The sequence below is a fragment of the Lissotriton helveticus genome, chromosome 11, assembly GCF_964261635.1.
Source record: "Lissotriton helveticus chromosome 11, aLisHel1.1, whole genome shotgun sequence".
NCBI classification, from domain to species: domain Eukaryota; kingdom Metazoa; phylum Chordata; class Amphibia; order Caudata; family Salamandridae; genus Lissotriton; species Lissotriton helveticus.
The window spans coordinates 38,127,933-38,139,937 of NC_136072.1; the positions used below are offsets into that span (position 1 = coordinate 38,127,933).

Below are 12,005 nucleotides of genomic sequence, written 5' to 3' on the forward strand. Positions count from 1 at the left end.
GCACAAGCTTGCGCTTTTCCTTTCCGGCAGCGTGGAAATGACAGCTTGGTCCTTGGAAGAAAAATCAAGCAAAATTAGCAGAGGATGGTTTCGATCCATCGACCTCTGGGTTATGGGCCCAGCACGCTTCCGCTGCGCCACTCTGCTCCTTTTTCAGAGTGTTCTCTTTATGCAGATGAGGAGCATTCAGGGGAGTGACGTGGGCGTTCGGGACGTGAGAGGACGATGGGCAGGAAACTGTGCAAATTTGAAGCATCCATCCTTCCTGCTGCAGTCAGAGGCTCTTTCCAAGGACATCTGCCTCTTGGATTCCTCTCAACTTGCCTTCTGATAAAACATTTTGTGAGCCGCAGTTACCTTCGGCGCCTACAAGGTGGCGCTACATTCAGGTGAGAGCACAAGTATGCCCAAAATATTGGGGACTTTTGCCAGATTTATCGATGGATTTTACATATTTTTTTCAGAGGCTAGACATTACCTAGGAATGCTTTTTAACATAGAGATGCTTTAGTTATAATGTGTGGTCGGGCCTCAGCCCGTTCATTGTCTTCCCACTGTAACATATTTATTACCAGCTCATGTGAGTGGTGACTCTGCTTTATGAAACTTATCATATAGTAGGACAATGAGTATAGCAGAAGGGGCGATCGAGATGCTTGCCTACATATTTGTTTATTTTTTATATAATGGCTGATTAATCTGTTCATGATATTTCCATTTTGTGACATGTTGCATTAAAATATATCCTGATTGCAGAATATATAAGAATTGGTACTGCGTTGGCCGGGAATCGAACCCGGGTCAACTGCTTGGAAGGCAGCTATGCTCACCACTATACCACCAACGCCCTCTGATCTGTGCAATCTCGGTTCTAAACATTACGACCCTGAGTTCAATGTCTATCTTGCACCAGCTTCAATGGTGCATTTGGTTTAGATACCAACATGAGAAGCAGTAGAAAGGTTTTAGCAGATTGTAAGGAACTGGGATTGAAGCCAAGGACAAAGCTGTGAAGAAGAGAAGAATGGTAAGCAGCAGTACAAATAATGGATATGAACATATAGAGGCAGCATGGGAAGCAAAGCAGGGAAAAGAAAGAGAGAACATTCCAGGAAATGCCCAGGAGATAGATAAGAGCAGAACAAAAAGGGAAGAATGATATTCAAAGCATGCCCAGAAAAGTGTGTGAAGGTCCCACCAGTCATTTATGCTTATTATTGTGTGTCTTTACTTTCAAGGTACAGGGTGGATCCTTTGACGATCCCTCTCTTGTATTTCAGCAGACACAGATAGTTCAGAAGTCGTTTCTACCATAGCTGGCACAAGCTTGCGCTTTTCCTTGCTGGCAACCTGGAAATGACAGCTTGGTCCTTGGAAGAAAAATCAAGCAAAATTAGCAGAGGATGGTTTCGATCCATCGACCTCTGGGTTATGGGCCCAGCACGCTTCCGCTGCACCACTCTGCTGCTTTGGGAAAGTGTTCTCTTTATGCAGATGAGGAGCATTCAGCAGAGTAGCGTGGGATTGGTCGGGCTCTCACCTCATTTGCCTAAGTATATCGCAAGGCATGCTGGGTATAGAAAAACTTCATCTTCCCCTCTCACAATCAGTCATAACTGAAAGTCAGACACTCTCAGGCACTAGCCGTTTCAAACCTTTATCAAGACAGCAGCTCTTGAACCCTCTATATCTCTCTCTGTGATACTAGCGCTAGCATGCTCAGGATTTGGCTTTACCTGGGTGCCAGAGATCTACCCGGTGAGGGCGAGGCTTTTGAGCGTTTGGGAGCGTTGTGGACGTTGGACAGGAAACTATGCAAATTTGAATCATCCAACCTTCCTGCTGCAGTGAGACGCTCTTTCCATGGACATCTGCCTCTTGGATTCCTCTCAACTTGCCTTCTGATAAAACATTTTGTGAGCCGCAGTTACCTTCGACAGCTACAAGGTGGCGCTACATGCAGGTGAGAGCACAAGTATGCACAAAATGTTAAGGACTTTTGACAGATTTATCGGTGGATCTTGTATATTTTTTTCAGAGGCTAGATATTGCCTAGAAATGCTTTCTAACATAGAGATGCTAGAGTTATAATGTCTGGTCGGGCCTCAGCCCTTTCATTGTCTGCCCACTGTAACATATTTATTACCAGCACATGTGAGTGGTGACTCTGCTTTATGAAACTTATCATATATTAGGACAATGAATGTAGCAGAAGGGGCAATCGAGAGGTTTGCCTACGTATTTGTTTATTTCTTTATATATGGCTGATTAATCTGTTCATGATATTTCCATTTTGTGAAATGTTGAATTAAAGTATATCCTGCTTGCTGAATATATAAGTATTTGCATTGCGTTGGCTGGGAATTGAACCTGGGTCAACTGCTTGGGAAGCAGCTATGCTCACCACTATACCACCAACGCCCTCTGACATTTGCGCTCTCGGTTCTAAATATTATGACTCCGAGATCAATGACTATCTTGCACCAGCTTCAATGGTGCATTTGGTTTAGATATCAACATGAAAAGCAGTAGAACGTTATTTGCAGAGGGTAAGGAACTGGGGATTAAAACCAAGGACAAAGCTGTGCAGAAGAGAAGAATGGAAAGCAGCAGTACAATTAATATATATATAACATATAGAGGCAGCAAGGGAAGCAAAGCAGGGAAGAGAAAGAGAGAACATTCCATGAAATGCCCAGGAGATAGATAAGAGCAGAACAAAAAGGGAAGAATGAAATTCAAAGCCTGCACAGAAAAGTGCTTGAAGGTCCCACCAGTCATGTATGCTTATTATTGTGTGTCTTTACTTTCAAAGTACAGGGTGGATCCTTTGACACTCCCTCTCTTGTATTTCAGCAGACACAGGTAGTTGAGAAGTCTTATATCACTTAGCTGGCACAAGTTGGCGCTTTTCCTTTCCGGCAGCGTGGAAATGACAGCTTGGTCCTTGGAAGAAAAATCAAGCAAAATTAGCAGAGGATGGTTTCGATCCATCGACCTCTGGGTTATGGGCCCAGCACGCTTCCGCTGTGCCACTCTGCTCCTTTTTCAGAGTGTTCTCTTTATGCAGATGAGGAGCATTCAGGGGAGTGACGTGGGCGTTCGGGAAGTGAGAGGACGATGGGCAGGAAACTGTGCAAATTTGAAGCATTCATCCTTCCTGCTGCAGTCAGAGGCTCTTTCCAAGGACATCTGCCTCTTGGATTCCTCTCAACTTGCCTTCTGATAAAACATTTTGTGAGCCGCAGTTACCTTCGGCGCCTACAAGGTGGCGCTACATTCAGGTGAGAGCACAAGTATGCCCAAAATATTGGGGACTTTTGCCAGATTTATCGATTGATTTTACATATTTTTTTCAGAGGCTAGACATTACCTAGGAATGCTTTTTAACATAGAGATGCTTTAGTTATAATGTGTGGTCGGGCCTCAGCCCGTTCATTGTCTTCCCACTGTAACATATTTATTACCAGCTCATGTGAGTGGTGACCCTGCTTTATGAAACTTATCATATAGTAGGACAATGAGTATAGCAGAAGGGGCGATCGAGATGCTTGCCTACATATTTGTTTATTTTTTATATAATGGCTGATTAATCTGTTCATGATATTTCCATTTTGTGACATGTTGCATTAAAATATATCCTGATTGCAGAATATATAAGAATTGGCACTGCGTTGGCCGGGAATCGAACCCGGGTCAACTGCTTGGAAGGAAGCTATGCTCACCACTATACCACCAACTCCCTCTGATCTGTGCAATCTCGGTTCTCAACATTACGACCCTGAGTTCAATGTCTATCTTGCACCAGCTTCAATGGTGCATTTGGTTTAGATACCAACATGAGAAGCAGTAGAAAGGTTTTAGCAGATTGTAAGGAACTGGGATTGAAACCAAGGACAAAGCTGTGAAGAAGAGAAGAATGGTAAGCAGCAGTACAAATAATGGATATGAACATATAGAGGCAGCATGGGAAGCAAAGCAGGGAAAAGAAAGAGAGAACATTCCAGGAAATGCCCAGGAGATAGATAAGAGCAGAACAAAAAGGGAAGAATGATATTCAAAGCATGCCCAGAAAAGTGTTTGAAGGTCCCACCAGTCATTTATGCTTATTATTGTGTGTCTTTACTTTCAAGGTACAGGGTGGATCCCTTTGACGATCCCTCTCTTGTATTTCAGCAGACACAGATAGTTCAGAAGTTGTTTCTACCACAGCTGGCACAAGCTTGCGCTTTTCCTTGCTGGCAGCCTTAAAATGACAGCTTGGTCCTTGGAAGAAAAATCAAGCAAAACTAGCAGAGGATGGTTTCGATCCATCGACCTCTGGGTTATGGGCCCAGCACGCTTCCGCTGCGCCACTCTGCTGCTTTGGGAAAGTGTTCTCTTTATGCAGATGAGGAGCATTCAGCAGAGTAGCATGGGATTGGTCGGGCTCTCACCTCATTTGCCTAAGTATATCGCAAGGCATGCTGGGTATAGAAAAACTTCATCTTCCCCTCTCACAATCAGTCATAACTGAAAGTCAGACACTCTCAGGCACTGGCCGTTTCAAACCTTTATCAAGACAGCAGCTCTTCAACCCTCTATATCTCTCTCTGTGATACTAGCGCTAGCATGCTCAGGATTTGGCTTTACCTGGGTGCCAGAGATCTACCCGGTGAGGGCTTGCCCGGTGTGAGGCTTTTGAGCGTTTGGGAGCGTTGTGGACGTTGGACAGGAAACTATGCAAATTTGAATCATCCAACCTTCCTGCTGCAGTGAGACACTCTTTCCATGGACATCTGCCTCTTGGATTCCTCTCAACTTGCCTTCTGATAAAACATTTTGTGAGCCGCAGTTACCTTCGACAGCTACAAGGTGGCGCTACATGCAGGTGAGAGCACAAGTATGCACAAAATGTTAAGGACTTTTGACAGATTTATCGGTGGATCTTGTATATTTTTTTCAGAGGCTAGATATTGCCTAGAAATGCTTTCTAACATAGAGATGCTAGAGTTATAATGTCTGGTCGGGCCTCGGCCCTTTCATTGTCTGCCCACTGTAACATATTTATTACCAGCACATGTGAGTGGTGACTCTGCTTTATGAAACTTATCATATATTAGGACAATGAATGTAGCAGAAGGGGCGATCGAGAGGTTTGCCTACGTATTAGTTTATTTCTTTATATATGGCTGATTAATCTGTTCATGATATTTCCATTTTGTGAAATGTTGAATTAAAGTATATCCTGCTTGCAGAATATATAAGTATTTGCATTGCGTTGGCCGGGAATCAAACCCGGGTCAACTGCTTGGGAAGCAGCTATGCTCACCACTATACCACCAACGCCCTCTGACATTTGCACTCTCGGTTCTAAATATTATGACTCAGAGATCAATGACTATCTTGCACCAGCTTCAATGGTGCATTTGGTTTAGATACCAACATGAAAAGCAGTAGAACGTTATTTGCAGAGGGTAAGGAACTGGGGATTAAAACCAAGGACAAAGCTGTGCAGAAGAGAAGAATGGAAAGCAGCAGTACGATTAATATATATATAACATATAGAGGCAGCAAGGGAAGCAAAGCAGGGAAGAGAAAGAGAGAACATTCCATGAAATGCCCAGGAGATAGATAAGAGCAGAACAAAAAGGGAAGAATGAAATTCAAAGCCTGCACAGAAAAGTGTTTGAAGGTCCCACCAGTCATGTATGCTTATTATTGTGTGTCTTTACTTTCAAAGTACAGGGTGGATCCTTTGACACTCCCTCTCTTGTATTTCAGCAGACACAGGTAGTTGAGAAGTCTTATATCACTTAGCTGGCACAAGCTTGCGCTTTTCCTTTCCGGCAGCGTGGAATTGACAGCTTGGTCCTTGGAAGAAAAATCAAGCAAAATTAGCAGAGGATGGTTTCGATCCATCGACCTCTGGGTTATGGGCCCAGCACGCTTCCGCTGCGCCACTCTGCTCCTTTTTCAGAGGGTTCTCTTTATGCAGATGAGGAGCATTCAGGGGAGTGACCTGGGCGTTCGGGACGTGAGAGGACGATGGGCAGGAAACTGTGCAAATTTGAAGCATCCATCCTTCCTGCTGCAGTCAGAGGCTCTTTCCAAGGACATCTGCCTCTTGGATTCCTCTCAACTTGCCTTCTGATAAAACATTTTGTGAGCCGCAGTTACCTTCGGCGCCTACAAGGTGGCGCTACATTCAGGTGAGAGCACAAGTATGCCCAAAATATTGGGGACTTTTGCCAGATTTATCGATGGATTTTACATATTTTTTTCAGAGGCTAGACATTACCTAGGAATGCTTTTTAACATAGAGATGCTTTAGTTATAATGTGTGGTCGGGCCTCAGCCCGTTCATTGTCTTCCCACTGTAACATATTTATTACCAGCTCATGTGAGTGGTGACTCTGCTTTATGAAACTTATCATATAGTAGGACAATGAGTATAGCAGAAGGGGCGATCGAGATGCTTGCCTACATATTTGTTTATTTTTTATATAATGGCTGATTAATCTGTTCATGATATTTCCATTTTGTGACATGTTGCATTAAAATATATCCTGATTGCAGAATATATAAGAATTGGTACTGCGTTGGCCGGGAATCGAACCCGGGTCAACTGCTTGGAAGGCAGCTATGCTCACCACTATACCACCAACGCCCTCTGATCTGTGCAATCTCGGTTCTAAACATTACGACCCTGAGTTCAATGTCTATCTTGCACCAGCTTCAATGGTGCATTTGGTTTAGATACCAACATGAGAAGCAGTAGAAAGGTTTTAGCAGATTGTAAGGAACTGGGATTGAAACCAAGGACAAAGCTGTGAAGAAGAGAAGAATGGTAAGCAGCAGTACAAATAATGGATATGAACATATAGAGGCAGCATGGGAAGCAAAGCAGGGAAAAGAAAGGGAGAACATTCAAGGAAATGCCCAGGAGATAGATAAGAGCAGAACAAAAAGGGAAGAATGATATTCAAAGCATGCCCAGAAAAGTGTGTGAAGGTCCCACCAGTCATTTATGCTTATTATTGTGTGTCTTTACTTTCAAGGTACAGGGTGGATCCTTTGACGATCCCTCTCTTGTATTTCAGCAGACACAGATAGTTCAGAAGTCGTTTCTACCATAGCTGGCACAAGCTTGCGCTTTTCCTTGCTGGCAGCCTGGAAATGACAGCTTGGTCCTTGGAAGAAAAATCAAGCTAAATTAGCAGAGGATGGTTTCGATCCATCGACCTCTGGGTTATGGGCCCAGCACGCTTCCTCTGCGCCACTCTGCTGCTTTGGGAAAGTGTTCTCTTTATGCAGATGAGGAGCATTCAGCAGAGTAGCGTGGGATTGGTCGGGCTCTCACCTCATTTGCCTAAGTATATCGCAAGGCATGCTGGGTATAGAAAAACTTCATCTTCCCCTCTCACAATCAGTCATAACTGAAAGTCAGACACTCTCAGGCACTAGCCGTTTCAAACCTTTATCAAGACAGCAGCTCTTGAACCCTCTATATCTCTCTCTGTGATACTAGCGCTAGCATGCTCAGGATTTGTCTTTACCTGGGTGCCAGAGATTTACCCGGTGAGGGCGAGGCTTTTGAGCGTTTGGGAGCGTTGTGGACGTTGGACAGGAAACTATGCAAATTTGAATCATCCAACCTTCCTGCTGCAGTGAGACGCTCTTTCCATGGACATCTGCCTCTTGGATTCCTCTCAACTTGCCTTCTGATAAAGCCTTTTGTGAGCCGCAGTTACCTTCGACAGCTACAAGGTGGCGCTACATGCAGGTGAGAGCACAAGTATGCACAAAATGTTAAGGACTTTTGACAGATTTATCGGTGGATCTTGTATATTTTTTTCAGAGGCTAGATATTGCCTAGAAATGCTTTCTAACATAGAGATGCTAGAGTTATAATGTCTGGTCGGGCCTCAGCCCTTTCATTGTCTGCCCACTGTAACATATTTATTACCAGCACATGTGAGTGGTGACTCTGCTTTATGAAACTTATCATATATTAGGACAATGAATGTAGCAGAAGGGGCGATCGAGAGGTTTGCCTACGTATTTGTTTATTTCTTTATATATGGCTGATTAATCTGTTCATGATATTTCCATTTTGTGAAATGTTGAATTAAAGTATATCCTGCTTGCAGAATATATAAGTATTTGCATTGCGTTGGCCGGGAATCAAACCTGGGTCAACTGCTTGGGAAGGAGCTATGCTCTCCACTATACCACCAACGCCCTCTGACATTTGCACTCTCGGTTCTAAATATTATGACTCAGAGATCAATGACTATCTTGCACCAGCTTCAATGGTGCATTTGGTTTAGATACCAACATGAAAAGCAGTAGAACGTTATTTGCAGAGGGTAAGGAACTGGGGATTAAAACCAAGGACAAAGCTGTGCAGAAGAGAAGAATGGAAAGCAGCAGTACAATTAATATATATATAACATATAGAGGCAGCAAGGGAAGCAAAGCAGGGAAGAGAAAGAGAGAACATTCCATGAAATGCCCAGGAGATAGATAAGAGCAGAACAAAAAGGGAAGAATGAAATTCAAAGCCTGCACAGAAAAGTGTTTGAAGGTCCCACCAGTCATGTATGCTTATTATTGTGTGTCTTTACTTTCAAAGTACAGGGTGGATCCTTTGACACTCCCTCTCTTGTATTTCAGCAGACACAGGTAGTTGAGAAGTCTTATATCACTTAGCTGGCACAAGCTTGCGCTTTTCCTTTCCGGCAGCGTGGAAATGACAGCTTGGTCCTTGGAAGAAAAATCAAGCAAAATTAGCAGAGGATGGTTTCGATCCATCGACCTCTGGGTTATGGGCCCCAGCACGCTTCCGCTGCGCCACTCTGCTCCTTTTTCAGAAGGTTCTCTTTATGCTGATGAGGAGCATTCAGGGGAGTGACGTGGGCGTTCGGGACGTGAGAGGACGATGGGCAGGAAACTGTGCAAATTTGAAGCATCCATCCTTCCTGCTGCAGTCAGAGGCTCTTTCCAAGGACATCTGCCTCTTGGATTCCTCTCAACTTGCCTTCTGATAAAACATTTTGTGAGCCGCAGTTACCTTCGGCGCCTACAAGGTGGCGCTACATTCAGGTGAGAGCACAAGTATGCCCAAAATATTGGGGACTTTTGCCAGATTTATCGATGGATTTTACATATTTTTTTCAGAGGCTAGACATTACCTAGGAATGCTTTTTAACATAGAGATGCTTTAGTTATAATGTGTGGTCGGGCCTCAGCCCGTTCATTGTCTTCCCACTGTAACATATTTATTACCAGCTCATGTGAGTGGTGACTCTGCTTTATTAAACTTATCATATAGTAGGACAATGAGTATAGCAGAAGGGGCGATCGAGATGCTTGCCTACATATTTGTTTATTTTTTATATAATGGCTGATTAATCTGTTCATGATATTTCCATTTTGTGACATGTTGCATTTAAATATATCCTGATTGCAGAATATATAAGAATTGGTACTGCGTTGGCCGGGAATTGAACCCGGGTCAACTGCTTGGAAGGCAGCTATGCTCACCACTATACCACCAACGCCCTCTGATCTGTGCAAGCTCGGTTCTAAACATTACGACCCTGAGTTCAATGTCTATCTTGCACCAGCTTCAATGGTGCATTTGGTTTAGATACCAACATGAGAAGCAGTAGAAAGGTTTTAGCAGATTGTAAGGAACTGGGATTGAAACCAAGGACAAAGCTGTGAAGAAGAGAAGAATGGTAAGCAGCAGTACAAATAATGGATATGAACATATAGAGGCAGCATGGGAAGCAAAGCAGGGAAAAGAAAGAGAGAACATTCCAGGAAATGCCCAGGAGATAGATAAGAGCAGAACAAAAAGGGAAGAATGATATTCAAAGCACGCCCAGAAAAGTGTGTGAAGGTCCCACCAGTCATTTATGCTTATTATTGTGTGTCTTTACTTTCAAGGTACAGGGTGGATCCTTTGACGATCCCTCCCTTGTATTTCAGCAGACACAGATAGTTCAGAAGTCGTTTCTACCATAGCTGGCACAAGCTTGCGCTTTTCCTTGCTGGCAGCCTGGAAATGACAGCTTGGTCCTTGGAAGAAAAATCAAGCAAAATTAGCAGAGGATGGTTTCGATCCATCGACCTCTGGGTTATGGGCCCAGCACGCTTCCGCTGCGCCACTCTGCTGCTTTGGGAAAGTGTTCTCTTTATGCAGATGAGGAGCATTCAGCAGAGTAGCATGGGATTGGTCGGGCTCTCACCTCATTTGCCTAAGTATATCGCAAGGCATGCTGGGTATAGAAAAACTTCATCTTCCCCTCTCACAATCAGTCATAACTGAAAGTCAGACACTCTCAGGCACAAGCCGTTTCAAACCTTTATCAAGACAGCAGCTCTTGAACCCTCTATATCTCTCTCTGTGATACTAGCGCTAGCATGCTCAGGATTTGGCTTTACCTGGGTGCCAGAGATCTACCCGGTGTGAGGCTTTTGAGCGTTTGGGAGCGTTGTGGACGTTGGACAGGAAACTATGCAAATTTGAATCATCCAACCTTCCTGCTGCAGTGAGACGCTCTTTCCATGGACATCTGCCTCTTGGATTCCTCTCAACTTGCCTTCTGATAAAACATTTTGTGAGCGGCAGTTACCTTTGACAGCTACAAGGTGGCGCTACATGCAGGTGAGAGCACAAGTATGCACAAAATGTTAAGGACTTTTGACAGATTTATCGGTGGATCTTGTATATTTTTTTCAGAGGCTAGATATTGCCTAGAAATGCTTTCTAACATAGAGATGCTAGAGTTATAATGTCTGGTCGGGCCTCAGCCCTTTCATTGTCTGCCCACTGTAACATATTTATTACCAGCACATGTGAGTGGTGACTCTGCTTTATGAAACTTATCATATATTAGGACAATGAATGTAGCAGAAGGGGCAATCGAGAGGTTTGCCTACGTATTTGTTTATTTCTTTATATATGGCTGATTAATCTGTTCATGATATTTCCATTTTGTGAAATGTTGAATTAAAGTATATCCTGCTTGCAGAATATATAAGTATTTGCATTGCGTTGGCCGGGAATCGAACCTGGGTCAACTGCTTGGGAAGCAGCTATGCTCACCACTATACCACCAACGCCCTCTGACATTTGCACTCTCGGTTCTAAATATTATGACTCAGAGATCAATGACTATCTTGCACCAGCTTCAATGGTGCATTTGGTTTAGATATCAACATGAAAAGCAGTTGAACGTTATTTGCAGAGGGTAAGGAACTGGGGATTAAAACCAAGGACAAAGCTGTGCAGAAGAGAAGAATGGAAAGCAGCAGTACAATTAATATATATATAACATATAGAGGCAGCAAGGGAAGCAAAGCAGGGAAGAGAAAGAGAGAACATTCCATGAAATGCCCAGGAGATAGATAAGAGCAGAACAAAAAGGGAAGAATGAAATTCAAAGCCTGCACAGAAAAGTGTTTGAAGGTCCCACCAGTCATGTATGCTTATTATTGTGTGTCTTTACTTTCAAAGTACAGGGTGGATCCTTTGACACTCCCTCTCTTGTATTTCAGCAGACACAGGTAGTTGAGAAGTCTTATATCACTTAGCTGGCACAAGCTTGCGCTTTTCCTTTCCGGCAGCGTGGAAATGACAGCTTGGTCCTTGGAAGAAAAATCAAGCAAAATTAGCAGAGGATGGTTTCGATCCATCGACTTCTGGGTTATGGGCCCAGCACGCTTCCGCTGCGCCACTCTGCTCCTTTTTCAGAGTGTTCTCTTTATGCAGATGAGGAGCATTCAGGGGAGTGACGTGGGCGTTCGGGACGTGAGAGGACGATGGGCAGGAAACTGTGCAAATTTGAAGCATCCATCCTTCCTGCTGCAGTCAGAGGCTCTTTCCAAGGACATCTGCCTCTTGGATTCCTCTCAACTTGCCTTCTGATAAAACATTTTGTGAGCCCCAGTTACCTTCGGCGCCTACAAGGTGGCGCTACATTCAGGTGAGAGCACAAGTATGCTCAAAATAT

At 43.8% G+C, this 12,005-nt stretch overlaps 9 non-coding genes across 9 annotated transcripts; all 9 read right to left on the reverse strand.

Moving 5' to 3' along the window:
- Window positions 1-75: 75 nt before the first annotated feature.
- Window positions 76-147, reverse strand: TRNAM-CAU (transfer RNA methionine (anticodon CAU)). Its single transcript has one exon. It is a non-coding gene; the product is annotated as a tRNA-Met (tRNA).
- A 628-nt stretch (window positions 148-775) lies between these two features.
- TRNAG-UCC (transfer RNA glycine (anticodon UCC)) lies at window positions 776-847 on the reverse strand. The gene has a single exon. It is a non-coding gene; the product is annotated as a tRNA-Gly (tRNA).
- Window positions 848-4,290: 3,443 nt separating this feature from the next.
- TRNAM-CAU (transfer RNA methionine (anticodon CAU)) lies at window positions 4,291-4,362 on the reverse strand. Its single transcript has one exon. It is a non-coding gene; the product is annotated as a tRNA-Met (tRNA).
- An 894-nt stretch (window positions 4,363-5,256) lies between these two features.
- TRNAG-CCC (transfer RNA glycine (anticodon CCC)) lies at window positions 5,257-5,328 on the reverse strand. The gene has a single exon. It is a non-coding gene; the product is annotated as a tRNA-Gly (tRNA).
- Window positions 5,329-5,877: 549 nt separating this feature from the next.
- On the reverse strand, window positions 5,878-5,949 carry TRNAM-CAU (transfer RNA methionine (anticodon CAU)). The gene has a single exon. It is a non-coding gene; the product is annotated as a tRNA-Met (tRNA).
- Window positions 5,950-6,577: 628 nt separating this feature from the next.
- TRNAG-UCC (transfer RNA glycine (anticodon UCC)) lies at window positions 6,578-6,649 on the reverse strand. Its single transcript has one exon. It is a non-coding gene; the product is annotated as a tRNA-Gly (tRNA).
- Window positions 6,650-9,473: 2,824 nt separating this feature from the next.
- On the reverse strand, window positions 9,474-9,545 carry TRNAG-UCC (transfer RNA glycine (anticodon UCC)). The gene has a single exon. It is a non-coding gene; the product is annotated as a tRNA-Gly (tRNA).
- A 547-nt stretch (window positions 9,546-10,092) lies between these two features.
- On the reverse strand, window positions 10,093-10,164 carry TRNAM-CAU (transfer RNA methionine (anticodon CAU)). The gene has a single exon. It is a non-coding gene; the product is annotated as a tRNA-Met (tRNA).
- Window positions 10,165-11,043: 879 nt separating this feature from the next.
- Window positions 11,044-11,115, reverse strand: TRNAG-CCC (transfer RNA glycine (anticodon CCC)). Its single transcript has one exon. It is a non-coding gene; the product is annotated as a tRNA-Gly (tRNA).
- Between the last annotated feature and the right edge of the window lie 890 nt (window positions 11,116-12,005).